General features: G+C 35.5%; 1 pseudogene; it reads left to right on the forward strand.

The window, feature by feature from the left end:
* The first annotated feature begins 4,116 nt into the window (after positions 1-4,116).
* Positions 4,117-4,263, forward strand: LOC145246330 (U2 spliceosomal RNA; annotated as a pseudogene).
* The last annotated feature ends 9,335 nt before the right edge of the window (positions 4,264-13,598 follow it).

Consider the following 13,598-nt stretch of genomic DNA (forward strand, 5'->3'; position numbering starts at 1 on the left):
CGTGTTAAAGAGGGTGTGAGACGCCATCTTGAATTTTCCAATACATCGGTAAACACTGTATGTTTTTCGAGCTGAATAAATATGTTACATTGAATAAAAACACAAAAAATATATCCAGTTAGGTAGAAAAGTAACTTATCTTGCCTTTGATAACATTTATTTGTTATATATTTGTTTTTTTGACAACTTTTTCGAATCTATGTGTACAGTAATACAAACCCAAAAAGTCTGTCTCATGTCCATGTGACGTTTCGATAACACGGGATCTTTATTTTGAGCCTCTCTTTGATCCCGGGAATCCAGTTAGTTTTTGAATGCAAACTATGATCGAGATTGATTGGCGATACTTACTACGACGGTTGCTTTTTGTATTTGCTGTTCTTTGTTTCTATATTTTTACCTTTTCTAACTCATCTCCGTGGCCGTGTTTTTCTTGGTGCTCGGAAAACTCGTACCCGAAAAACTCACCCCTTTTTGCTAGGTATGAAAACTGGTTCCTTATTGAATAAATATTGTATGACCGTTATTGAAGGAGATATTATTTTTAAAGGCGACTACGTACCCCCATAACATAAAAAAAAAAAAAATTTAAACGCCTGTTTTAAAACAATAAACTTGATCACAGAGTCAAGACACGAAAAATGAAACCATATATTTATTTTTAAAAATACTTTAGCTTTAACGCTTTTTGTGTTATTATTACGAAACAAAAATAAAAGAAAGAAAAAACTTACGTATTATCAAAGAAAGTAATTATTTTATTTAGAATAATTAATTTTGTTTAAACAATTCTTGTGTTATTACGAAACAACAAAAAAGAAAACACGGTACTTCTGTAGGTGTGTCAGAAATTTCGTGAAAATAGTGAATAATTCCACCCCATCTTTCCAAGCTTATAACTCCTCGAAAAATGTAATTCAAGCCCTAATTGTTTTTTCAATTAAAGGAGCAAGGACCAAGGTTCCATTAAAAAAAACAACAACAACAACAACAAAAAAAAAAACAACGTGTTTTTTTTTTAAAGGTTTTAAACTTCGGACTTTACAGGTAAATTTCTAAAAAACTGTTTTTTTTTTGTTTTAAATTTGAATATATTATTTATTGACCTTTTCTCTTCAATTTGTGATACATAAGACTTTGGTACATAAATTAATTATTTACTTTTTAATAGACATTTCAAAATGGGAGGCGTGAATTATTCGACCCCCTGTCTTTCCAAGCTTATAACTCCTCGAAAAATGTAATTCAAGCCCTAATTTTTTTTTCAATTAAAGGAGCAAGGACCAAGGTTCAATTAAAAAAAAAGAAAAAACAAATAACGTGGTTTAAAAAAAGGTTTTAAACTTCAAACTTTACAGGTAAAATTCTAAAAAACACTACGTTTTTTTTTTGTTTTAAATTTGAATATATTATTTATTGACCTTTTCTCTTCAATTTGTGAGTAAATTAATTATTTACTTTTCGGTGAGTAAATTAATTATTTACTTTTTAATAGAAACTTGAAAATGGGGGGGGGGGGCGTGAATTAAAAAAAAACGTTTATCTAAAATATTTTATTCGGTTTATTGGAAAGAACATAAAATTTCACATTGACCCTGAAAATATCGTAAAAATAGAATCAATAGAAAAATTTTGATAGATTTTTAAAGTTCAAAAATTGAAAAATATTGAGTTCGGAAAATTCATTACTGTTTTAAAGAAAAATATTTCTATTACTTTTAAAACAACTTTAATAGTTTATTTTGGAAGTATAATCCATAAAGAAAATAAATAAGCCACTTATAACGGAGAAATTACGAGATTTTTATATTTTATTCGCAGTTTCGTGTTAGGGGTGTCAAAAATTCCTACAAAAAATTCTGATACACCTAGTACTTCTGTATGTTTGGTACCGCGCTGAAATAATAACGTTACTATTTCGAAAGCCATTCTTAACATGGGGAGAGGAGGGTATCGTTTAAAAGTCATTTCGGGGACACTTGTGCAGTATGCAGACGGCGGCTATTGTTAGTAGGCGATAACTTCAATTTTTTCTTGGTCAAATAACGCGGCTAATAAGTAACAAACAAGATTTTTTTCAAACAGAAAAATATTTAAAAAACAAAATATTTATTGTATAAAAATGTATCAATATATAATTATAAAACATTTATTTAAAACTGCGTAAGAAAATATAATTTTAATAAAACAATTTGGTAATAAAGACAACATTGAATTTTTATGAAGTAAAATAGCTTTTTTTTTCTCGAACAAATAAATAATTTAAATGAAACATTTTTGAATTAAAGCAACTTTGAAGTGTAACTAGACATTAATAATTTAAATGTTTTTTTTTTACCGAGAAGCGACACCTAACGACAGTTTAGTGAACGCACAAAGAAAAGATTGCCATCGTCCGTATACTGCACAAGCGACTTTTGTTGTTTCGTGAAAACAAACTGTTAAAACTAAATTAATTTTTCTAAATAAAATATTTATTTTATTATTTGATAATACAAGAAGTGTTTTCTTCTTTTTGTTTCTTTGTTTCGTAATAACACAAGAAATGTTAAAAACTAAAGTATTTTTTTAAAATAAATATATGGTTTCGTTTTTCGTGTCTTCCGTTCTGTTTCGTTACATAATCAACCGTATCCACTTCCGGTAGCTTGATTTTTTCCAAGCAGTGATCTTCAACATTACCTAAAGTATACAAATTTATTTTCTTTTGAAGGGGAGGGGGTTCATTTTAAATCTATATCTACCTCAGTATTTTCTTTAATTTTCTATTTTTGAGCTATTATCGAGACTCCTAAGACGTGATCCTCTCATGTCAGACATTTTTTGTTCAAAAGTAACACCCGACATCATTTGTTTTTAGTCGCGTGCAAGCGACTCTATAAGCCACTCCGTCGGTTCGTTGGTTGGTCGGTCTTTCGGTCTGTCGGTCGGTCGGTTTGTCGGGCTGTCCGTAATACTTTTGTGCTTGGCCTATTTGGTTAAGATCAAAGGTCTGTTGTTAATAAATGCTGGTCTTAGCTTTTTAAGCTTTTCTTGGCCTTTTCGCCAAGATCAAAGTGTAATATTGTTATGAAAATTCATATATATTAAATGTTTATACTTAGAAATGTTGCTATGAGAGTCTTATTAGAAGCACAGTCTTAGTGTAGATATGAGATGTAGAGTTCACATTGTAGATATGAGATGTGTATGAAAAGACATTTTATAACACAGATATATAGACATATAATAACAATATTCACTTTACCTTTTGGCAGAATCACAACACAAAGACGACGTTTATAAAAACACATGATGGGTTTATTTCTTCTCACGACCGGCCGTGGTTTTCATCATCAAGAATTACAAAGCTTCATTCTAAGTTTCACAAGTGACCGTCTCGCTTCTAGACGTTCGAATTCCAAACTGCACACTATCGTCTGTCGTCCTCAAACTCCCTCTCAGTCTCTCCCCCTGCTTCTGTCTGCTTAACTCTAAAGTTTTTCTATCTATATCTAGAACTTCCCATTTTTCCATGACGTCATGCACATGTTAAAACATGTGTCTTCTTTTCACGTGTTCTGGACATGCGTGTCCAAAACTTTTTCCTTTGTTTACAAAAGGAATTTTAACCTATACTCAGTAACCTATATTTCCAATATGTTAAAAACATGTTTATTAAATTATCTTGTAGCTGCATTCTTTCAATTGAATTTTGATAACAAAATTGACAGTGCACATTCTTTTCTTGAAACTATTTTATCTCTAAGCTGTTTTACATTCCATTTTCTAATTCTCACACGTAATCTATTTCTAAACCTAAATTACGAGGTTCGAATTTCGTCTATTGCTATTTCATTTTCATTTTAACTAAATCTCTCTATTTTTATACTTACATGAAAAGGGGACAGCCCTTATCATGTAACAATATCTGTTCCGGCAGATACTGCATGCAAAGACCATATGTGGGGGTAACCCCACATATAAGACCTTGGTCAATGTAGGGGCAACCCTTCATACCAATTGTCACTATCCAGCTCCCCTACTCCCCGGGGAGCTGGTCCCCATTTCCCCTTCACTCCTCACATTAAAAATCGGCATTGTGCCTACTTTGCTCGGTGGGGGAGCAAATAAATCCCCTTTTCTTGGCCTTTTGGCCAAGATCAAAGTGTAGTATCTGTCTTACTACATGCTGTACTTATGTTTGTAACTTTGTGATATAAAGTGGGAGATCACTTTTCTGTATTAATTTAATGTAAAATGATCACCTACGTTACAACCAGTCAGTCTCAAAGCCATTCAAGTCATTTTTTTTATTGAATAAACGCTTCAAAATAAATTAAACTACTACCAACTTAGCCAGCTAGGTAAAAAATCCGATTTTGCCCTTTTAGAAACAATAGTAAATAAGTATAAATATTTAAAAAAATATTATGCGCTCTGTAGTCCCGTTTTTGAACAGAATAAAATCTTTAAAATAAGTGAAACCACTAACAACTTAGCCAGTTAGGTAGAAAACGGACACTTAGAAAGTCGATTTTATTTTTTTAAAAACAATAGTAAACAAGTAAAAATATTTAAAAAAAATATTATGGGAGGGGGGTATAGTCTCTTTTAAACAATATCTCCTTCAAGAACGGTCATAAAATGTGTATTCAATCGATATTTATTAAATAAGGGACCAGTTTTCCTTCCAAGCAAAAAGGGACGAGTTTTCCGGGTACGGGTTTTCCGGGTACGAGTTTTCCGGATACGGGTTGTCCGGGTACGAGTTTTCTGGGGACGAGTTTTCCGGGGATGAGTTTTTTTTAGTACCCTTCCAGGGCCACAACAGCTATGTTGATGACATTATGCTTATTGCCACTGCCATTGATAAACTGAAGCTTCCTACTTCTTAACCTCTTGCCAGAAATACAATACGATGATGCCAACGCGTTTCCACTTCTGGAAACAATATTTAATAAACAAAAAAAACTTCTACAAGAAAAACTTTATTTTATGTTTCGCGGCTCAGCGGTTCCAAAATTCTTATCTGACACCAGCAGAAGAAATAGGAATAGCAACTCCCGCATTTGAACGTCTAATATATATATATATATATATATATATATATATATATATATATATATATATATATATATATATATATATATATATATATAACAGGAGGAATATATCAACGCCTTTACAATGCACTGATATTCTGTACTAGTAGGAAGACTCAACCTTGCCCAAGATTGAATGAGGATCAACGAATGTTCCACACTTCCGATACCTTTATTTTTAAAATCAAATCGATTGCTTGCTTGCTCTAGTCGGGGACACACGCTGGTGCACCAAGAGAAAGCTTCACATGCTTCCCTGCAGTGACTATGTCCGCAATATATTGTGGAATGTGGGTTACATAAGGAACCTACTGTTGATTTTACCAAGTTTTTATATAATGGCTTGATTTAAAGTTTAAAATGCAAACATTCATTTCGTTATTTCATCAAAGTCAAGTATCATGGTGCAAGTGTGTTTTAAACATGAAGCTCAGGCTTCGTCTGGCATGTGGTCGATACTTGTCTATTTTGTCAGTGTATGCACCAACTATGGAATCTACAGAAGAAAGCACCATGTCCTTTCATGAGACTCCTCAAAATACCATTGCATTTGTACCAATTGAAGAGAAGCGGATTGTTCTCGGCGATTTCAATGCACGTGTTGGTTAGGACCATGACATATGGAGTGCACTTGGCCGTTATGACATCGGCAAAGTTAATAGTAATGGTTTACTTTTACTGCAGCTTTGTTCGGAATTTAATCTTGCTGTGTCTGATACATTCTTTCGTCAAAAGCGTAAGTTTAAAGTCACATGGACCCCCCCTCCGATCAAAGCATGGCCATATGATCGACTTTATACTCACACGTAAAATTGACATGAGAGACATGTGCAATGTGCTGACTTTGATTTGATACGTGGAAAATTTAAGTTCTGCATTCGTAAAAAGATTCGAATGTTAGGGTTAGTGTTCCAAAACGTGTTGATGTCGCCAAACTAAGAGATCCTGCAATTCGCATGACTTTAGAGGAAAGACTAAACACCGTTGAGTTTGATGATACCTGGGAAACTTTTAAAGATCAGGTATATACTTCTGGAGTTGAGATACTTGGTCTGAAGAAGTCTGTACAAAAAGACTGGTTTGATAATTATGATAAAGAGATAAAGGCTCTTTGGGGGGTGGGGAGAAAAAGGTTCTTCATGAGAAACTTTTGAATGACAATCTCAGAAACAGAACAGTTGTCGAAAGAAAATACAAGGAGCATAAAGCAGTTCTACAGAGAGAGCTTAGGAGAATGGTGATCCAATATATGTGCAGAGGTTCAATCTGCTTACAACCGGAAAGACACCAAAAACCTATATAGTCTTAAGCAGATTTTTCCCCCAAAGTCTGCTCCTTTTGTACCTTTACTGTCGAAAGATAGGTCAACTCTCATCAAACATCCAGATAAAATCAGAAAGCGATGGATGGAACATTTTGCTGATTTGTTTTTCAACCCATTAACTGTCGATGAAAATGTCATTAGTGGCTTGCTTCAGCTTGACATTCTTCATCACATGAATAAGTTACCCTCACTCGTTGAAGTTGTCTTGAAGTGCTATGGGGAAAATAAAGCTTGGGAAAGCACTAGTCTGCATTCCCATTGAGCTGCTTCAACCTGGAGGGATGCATGTAGCCAATGCATTACACACGCTGATTAAAACGTCTTGGCTGGGTTCACCCGGTACCACAGGATTGGATGAATGGCCTATTAGTCACTCTCTACAAGGATAAAGTATCAAAGTCTGACTGCAATCATCACCGTGGGATATCGATTCTTGAATCGACAGGGAAGGTGCTGGCGAGAGTGTTGTTGGATAGGCTCATCGAAAACATCTGTCCGTTAATAATGCGGTTTCACTGAGGGTAGGGGCACTGTAGATATAATATTTACTGCAAGGCAGCTGCAGGAAAAGTGCATTGAGCTACAGTTGTTACTTTATCAAGTATTCGTTGATCTCACAAAGACGTTCGATTCCGTAAACAGACAGGCCTTTTGGCTAATTCTTGGGAAGATTGGATGTCCTACCTTTGTCAGGATGCTTCAAGAACTCCACAGAAATATGAAGGCACGCGTTGCATACAATGGGCAACTATCTGGGGAATTTGCCGTTGACAACGGTGTGAAACAAGGGAATATCCGGTTCTTACTCTATTCTCAATTTACTTCGCAGTGCTTCTTGCATATGCATTTAAGGATTGCGATGCAGGTGTCTTTTCCGCTTCTGGACTACTGGCAAAGTATTTAATCTAAGAAGATTTAATGCAAAGTCACAAACATTTGGAGGTCTAGTTAGGGAACTACTCTATGCTGATGATGCTAATTTTGTGTCTAACTCGGAGCGCGATATGCAAAATATTGTGAATCATTTTTCAGCAGCATGTGACGCCTTTGGCTTAACTATCAGCATTAAGAAGATGAAAGTGGTGTTCACCCCTGCACCTGGTGCTTCGTACATTGAACCAAAATCTATGTGTGGGGGGGAATAGACTTGATGTTGTGGACACATTTGTGTACTTGGGTAGCACAATCTCCAGAGATGGCTCTCTGGATGCGGAGATACATCTTCGCATTCAGAGGGCTAGCACAGCATTTGGAACACTAGAAAAGCGGCTGTGGTGTGATCGTGACATCTCTGTCAAAGCCAAAATCAGTGTTTACTCGACCTGTGTGTTTTCTGTTTTGCTTTACTTGTCTAGATGTTGGACAACACAACGTCGGCACTTGAAGCAATTCGAGAGATTCTATCAGAAATGCCCCAGACGAGGAAATGTCAAATGGTAGTTTCTGACACCTGACACGGATATTCTTGGGAAGGTTGGGTGTTTGAGCATCGAAGCAATGGTGATGAGGAACCGGTTGCGCTGGGTAGGTCATGTTGTTCGAATAGAGGATGTGAGGCTGCCTAAGCAGTTGTTTACAGCGAGCTAAAAACTGGGAAACGTCCTCAACATCGACCAAAGAAGTGTTTCAAGGATTGAATAAAAGACGATATTGAAGCTTTTAAGATTCCTGTTCAGAAATGGGAGACCCTGGCAGAATGCTGGCCTGAATGGAGGAGGCTAGTTGGAGGGGGTTCTGAATTTTTTACAAGGAAAAAAATTAATCATACTGAACTCAAGAGAAGCCTTCGGAAGGGGAACGTGTCGGTTTTGCCCATTGAATTGAAGAGCTGGAAATGTGAGGCTTGTAATCACGTGCTCCTCTCAAAAGCAGCTTACATTATCCCCCCCCCAAAAAAAACGGAGCCAGAAGTAAAACAAGTTTTAACGCACAACTTTGTGTGGCAGACTGTGCAAGTCTAATGCTGGCCTGAAAAGTCATCTTCGGGCTCACGGACAGGGTTTAGGTTTCGCTGAGGATTGACCTGATACCTATGATGAGGTTGATGGGAAGCATTGGGATGGCTAACGTCTGTAAAGATGATGCAATTAGTATGTATATATAATAAGTTATGAAAATATATTTATGGTAATTAAGTTACACTGTGGCTTCCGCATTTTATTCACATTGGGAATCGTCAGGATAAAATGCATTCTAGCCTGACGATTTCCTACAACATTTTGACCTGACGATTCCCTATGGGAATGAAGCACAGAAACCTCTGTGTAGCTCAATTGCTATAAATATATTTTCGTAACTTACTACCTAGCTCTACTCATATATTGAGCACTGTTGACGTAAATACTCAAAATCGCTAGATAAAATATTATACCTCCTCATTACATCTTATGCATATCAGTAAATATATAATTTTGGTTTGATATTCGATGTTATGCGAATGTTATACACCATTGATTGTCTTGTGATCATTTCGTTTGCAGATGGGCATTGCCTTGTCGCTCACATCAAAGGCCACTTCGTATCTGCCTCCAACGATCGCGTCTACAGATCAGGCAACATCTCTAATGGCAAATTCTATACAGGACACAGTTTCTTCGAACTGCAAGTTTCTACAAAAGTCTTATAATCTTGCAACAAAATTTGCTAGAGAAATATGAACCCAGATCAAAACAATCTCTATCGTAGTATCATATTAGCATACCGGAGCTACGCCGAGTAGCCGGGTCGATTATTATTATTATTAGAAAAATAAAACAATTAAATTTTGTGGATTTACAGCTTGGAATGTTTAGTTAGGAATTTAACTCAGACACATACATATATATACAAGAAATACAGACACGTATATATACAATAAACACAGATATATATATATATATATATATATATATATATATATATATATATATATATATATATATTTTGTGTGTGTGTGTGTGTGTGTGTGTGTGTAACGTAGCCGTTAGGTTGCAAATAGACAAATAAATAAAGTAGGAATAGAAATAAATAAATAAAAAAAAAAAATCCGGGTCGGCATTTTTTCATATTTTTTTTTTTTACAAAACATTTTTATTCTTTTACTTTCGGCTCCACTTAAAAATTTCTCTCGCTTCCACATATTCATTTTACCTTGTGCGAATTTTTCCTTCCTCCAGCCGGTCACAGCTGACCTATTCCCGTCCTCACTATTTACACGTCCATTTTCTTCAACGCCGACTTTGTTTTCTGTCCCGAGCACGTGCTGCATTTTTTCTCTCTTTTGTTTTTTTCTTTTTCTTCTCGCGCCAACTCGCGCACTCTTCCTCATTTGCATATGTCCTATTTTCGGCTACTGCTGCTAATATCTTTGCACGCTCCTGCTGATATCTTCTAACTGCTCACACGCGCTCGGTTACTTACAGACCCCGGCTATCCAATACTATGACGATGGTTTAATGTTTTTTTTATGCTGGTATGCATCAGACGGCTTCTAAAAATAAACCCTCGAGCTAATCTATTTCTGCTTCCGAATTTTTTAGATGAGGATTAATGTAACGTTGTCCAGGAACCAACACGTTATAGCTCCTGTCGCAAAGTGGACAAAGAACTTTAACTTGCTTCATTTTGTTGTTGTACAACGACATTTATTTCCTCATTCTCTCGTTACCATTGTAAGGTCCCTCACGTGATCGATTTCTCGAGCGTCACTCACGCTTCTGATGATCTCGAACGTTATTTCCGTTTCTAACGTGATCTCCTTTTTAAAGTCTTTATTTGTCCCTTCCAGTGACGTTATTTCGCATGCATTTGCATACGTGCATCTGCGCCATGTTACATTGAAAATTCGTATAATTTGGATTATTCAAACTATTGTTCTCATCTTGTCTATTATTTTCACAATGTTTCTTGTCGAACTCGAGAATCTTTCTGACAGAAATCTGCAAGGAATTTTGAACGGAACCCTTTATTCAACCCACGGGGTTATAATGCTCTTGTTCCGTCAGCAATGATCACGTAGAATTCCAAAGTAATGTACAATTGTATTCTGAGTGTCGCTCACAATGAGAGCGAGAGCTTGATACCCTGTGGATTAAATAAAGAGTTCCATTCGAAATTCCTGTAGCGTTGTTGAATGTATATAATATTCCAGTTGCACTTTAAATGTTTTGTCGCTATTCTCAAAATCAACACAGAGACGAATTTATCAACATATATGTTTTATTTACAATTAAGCTTCTTGTTCATTGACAGAGAGAGAGAGAGAGAGAGAGAGAGAGAGAGAGAGAGAGAGAGAGAGAGAGAGAGAGAGAGAGGGGCACAGAAAGAGAGAGATGTTAGTTGTAAGGGGTTGGTTTGTGTATGGCTCAATGACGGAGAGGTGCCAAAATGTCAATCATGCTCGCCACTGTCTCCGCTCTCTTATGGTTTCTGTTGTCTATTTTTCTATTATATAGTCATAAATCGACATTCCTGGAATTTTAAACGTGAAGATACCATATTATTCTTTTCTATTTTGCATTGTGGAATTCATAACTTCTGAGCTTAGAACGTAAACAGTTCTTTGTTTTGGTGATAAGTACAATTCCGGTTATTTTTATGGGACACAAGAATGTAGATCAAATCCACTATTATCATCCATTATTATCATCTGCGTGTGTGCACACCATTGCTTTTAAATGTGCGTCGCCACGTCTCCATATCGAATATTCCGAGCAGATTCCAGAGTTCGACAAGATACACTTGAAGAAGGTCAGAGGTTACGTTCACTGAAACGTTGAGAAAATAATGCTCAGGATGAGAATCGTAGTTGGAATAATCCAAATAATATGAATTAACCTATCTTTGTCCAGATCTTTATGTATCCCCCTTTCTCCCAAGTCCACCCTTATCATTTCTTACCATGTTTACCTTGATTTACTCCTGTCAACTGACCCCGCTACCTCCACTGTTCTACATCTACTGAAAAAAGAACTTTTATCCATTTTTCAATGTGACCATATTAACACAGTTTCCTGCAATGTCCAGATTTACTTTTCCTTTGAGGTCATCAAATCTAAGCTTATCTTTAACACTCACATAACATATCTCTTTTTTATTGTCAGTTAAAGCAAGACCAAACGCACAGTGGATGATTTCGAAAATACACCCTCTCTCTCTCACCAAAAAGAACATTATCAACTAAATTAATCTACCCATACATCGATCACGCACAAAATAAAACTTTCTCCCAACGATGGCAAAAGAAAATTGAAAACTTTAATCAATTAAAAAAAAAAAAAAACTTTAAAAAAACGCATAGAAATATATCCAATTTATTTAATACAGGTTCTTTAAAAATTATTATCATTTTTTTGTGTAAATAAAATTCAGACACCCAAATAAAAAATTGGCGATTTATATTTATTTGTTTTCTGTGGAAATAAAAATATCCACACGAAAAACAAAATATTTTAGGGAATGTTGGTTCAGTCTAGAAAGATTTCTCCTATATTTTGTTTTGTGTAAATTATATTTATGTATTTACTACTAATCAACTCTTTAAATAAAATCACCAGTCTAAGACGTCTTTCACTGTCAGATAGGCTTCAACCTCTGTCCCATCGACGAAATGCTGCATCCCTCTGCCTTTTTTTTTTTACAAATCCTAGGTATCCTAGGTAGTCCTTGTATCCCCCTCTACGTAAATACCCCTGACAAACCCCCAAAAGCCGCAAAATCCCACCCTTACACAGTAAAAATCTCCTTCTGCTCTAATAGTTTATTCCCTAGGACTGCTAGACTTTAGAATTCCCTTCTGACTATTTTTCTCCTTGTAATAAACTTAAAAAAAATTCTTTTAAAATAAATTAACATCAGTATCCTACCGGTTTAGTATGCAGACGAATTGAATCTGGGTTGTACTTGAAGATGACTAAGTTCTAGTCAGTGAGGAATCAGTCCCGTTTTGATGTTCTCCTTGCAAAGAAGACGTGCTGACGAAATTCTGCAGACACATAGAAGTAGAAGCGGAAACCTTTTTCGGTATAAAAACGTGTTCTAGAATAATAAGGAGTTAGTCTTGACGCACCTCATAGAATCACCGTCCACAGTCAATCGACATTGTATCTTCTCTTTGCCGCTTATAAAAGTGAAATTCAAAAACCGAAATATTGAATTTTAAAACCAATGGTATCCACTTAGTTGTCATCTCAAATTTAGTAACATATCTGTTGTGGTGGCAACCACTTATTTGCATATGCGAATAACATAACACTATAAATGGCAAGCCTAGGTTGGCCTTGGTGTGTCTTACTCAAATGCCACCGGAAGTGACGCCGAAGAGCGTACATGTCCTCCCACCAAGAATCTCTGACTCGACACCGTCATTTGTACATATTGTAAATATACCTTTTCTTTAATACACTTATTATTGCGTTATCTTGTTGTTTGCGTCTTCATTGTATTTCCTTACTAATTATTGTTCAACCTTGCAACCACAACAGTTGGCGACGAGATATGAAGCGTCAAATATAACAGTTTGACGAAGAACTATTTAAAAAAAAAAAAAAAGTACAACGCAAAGCTTGACCATTTTTTTTTTAAGGAATGCAAAGTGTTGACGAGCTAACGGATTTTACGCTAAAGAGAAGTTTCAACTCAAGTGAAAAAAAAACAAAAAAACTCTAACGTGGCAAAAGCGACAATTTACGCCGTTTTCTGGGAATCCGACTTGCAAACGAATGTAAAAGTGAATTTTTGTTTTGTCGCTACACGACAAATCTTACTAAAGGACCAACTTGCAAACGAAAAGCGAACTTGTTCTGTCGCAAAAACGACAGGTCAGACCCGTATTACGAAAAGCAAGGAAGTAACCTACAGAAAAAAGTTTACCAGTGGATTCTAATTACTGTTCTCCGTAAACAAAACAACAACTAAAGGACTTTTTAATTAATGTTTTGGTTGACGTCGGTACTAAAAGGAAATACCACAGCTAAAACTAAAATTCAAGGAAAGGATTTTTTTTCTTGAAGTTGTCACTGAATAACGGAGTATACAGTAAAACATCACGGAAAAAAAGGTGATCTCAATTTAAGAGGTATTTTAATTACTAAAATACTAGAGAAAAAAAAACTCAAAGAACTAAATGTACTGCATACATTTATTCAATTGTGACTCGATTAAAAAAAACAAAAAAAAAAAAAACTTTTATTTTGTGGAAAGAGTTACTTATT

The sequence above is a fragment of the Euprymna scolopes genome, chromosome 23, assembly GCF_053919585.1.
Source record: "Euprymna scolopes isolate OS-2025 chromosome 23, ASM5391958v1, whole genome shotgun sequence".
NCBI classification, from domain to species: Eukaryota; Metazoa; Mollusca; class Cephalopoda; order Sepiida; family Sepiolidae; genus Euprymna; species Euprymna scolopes.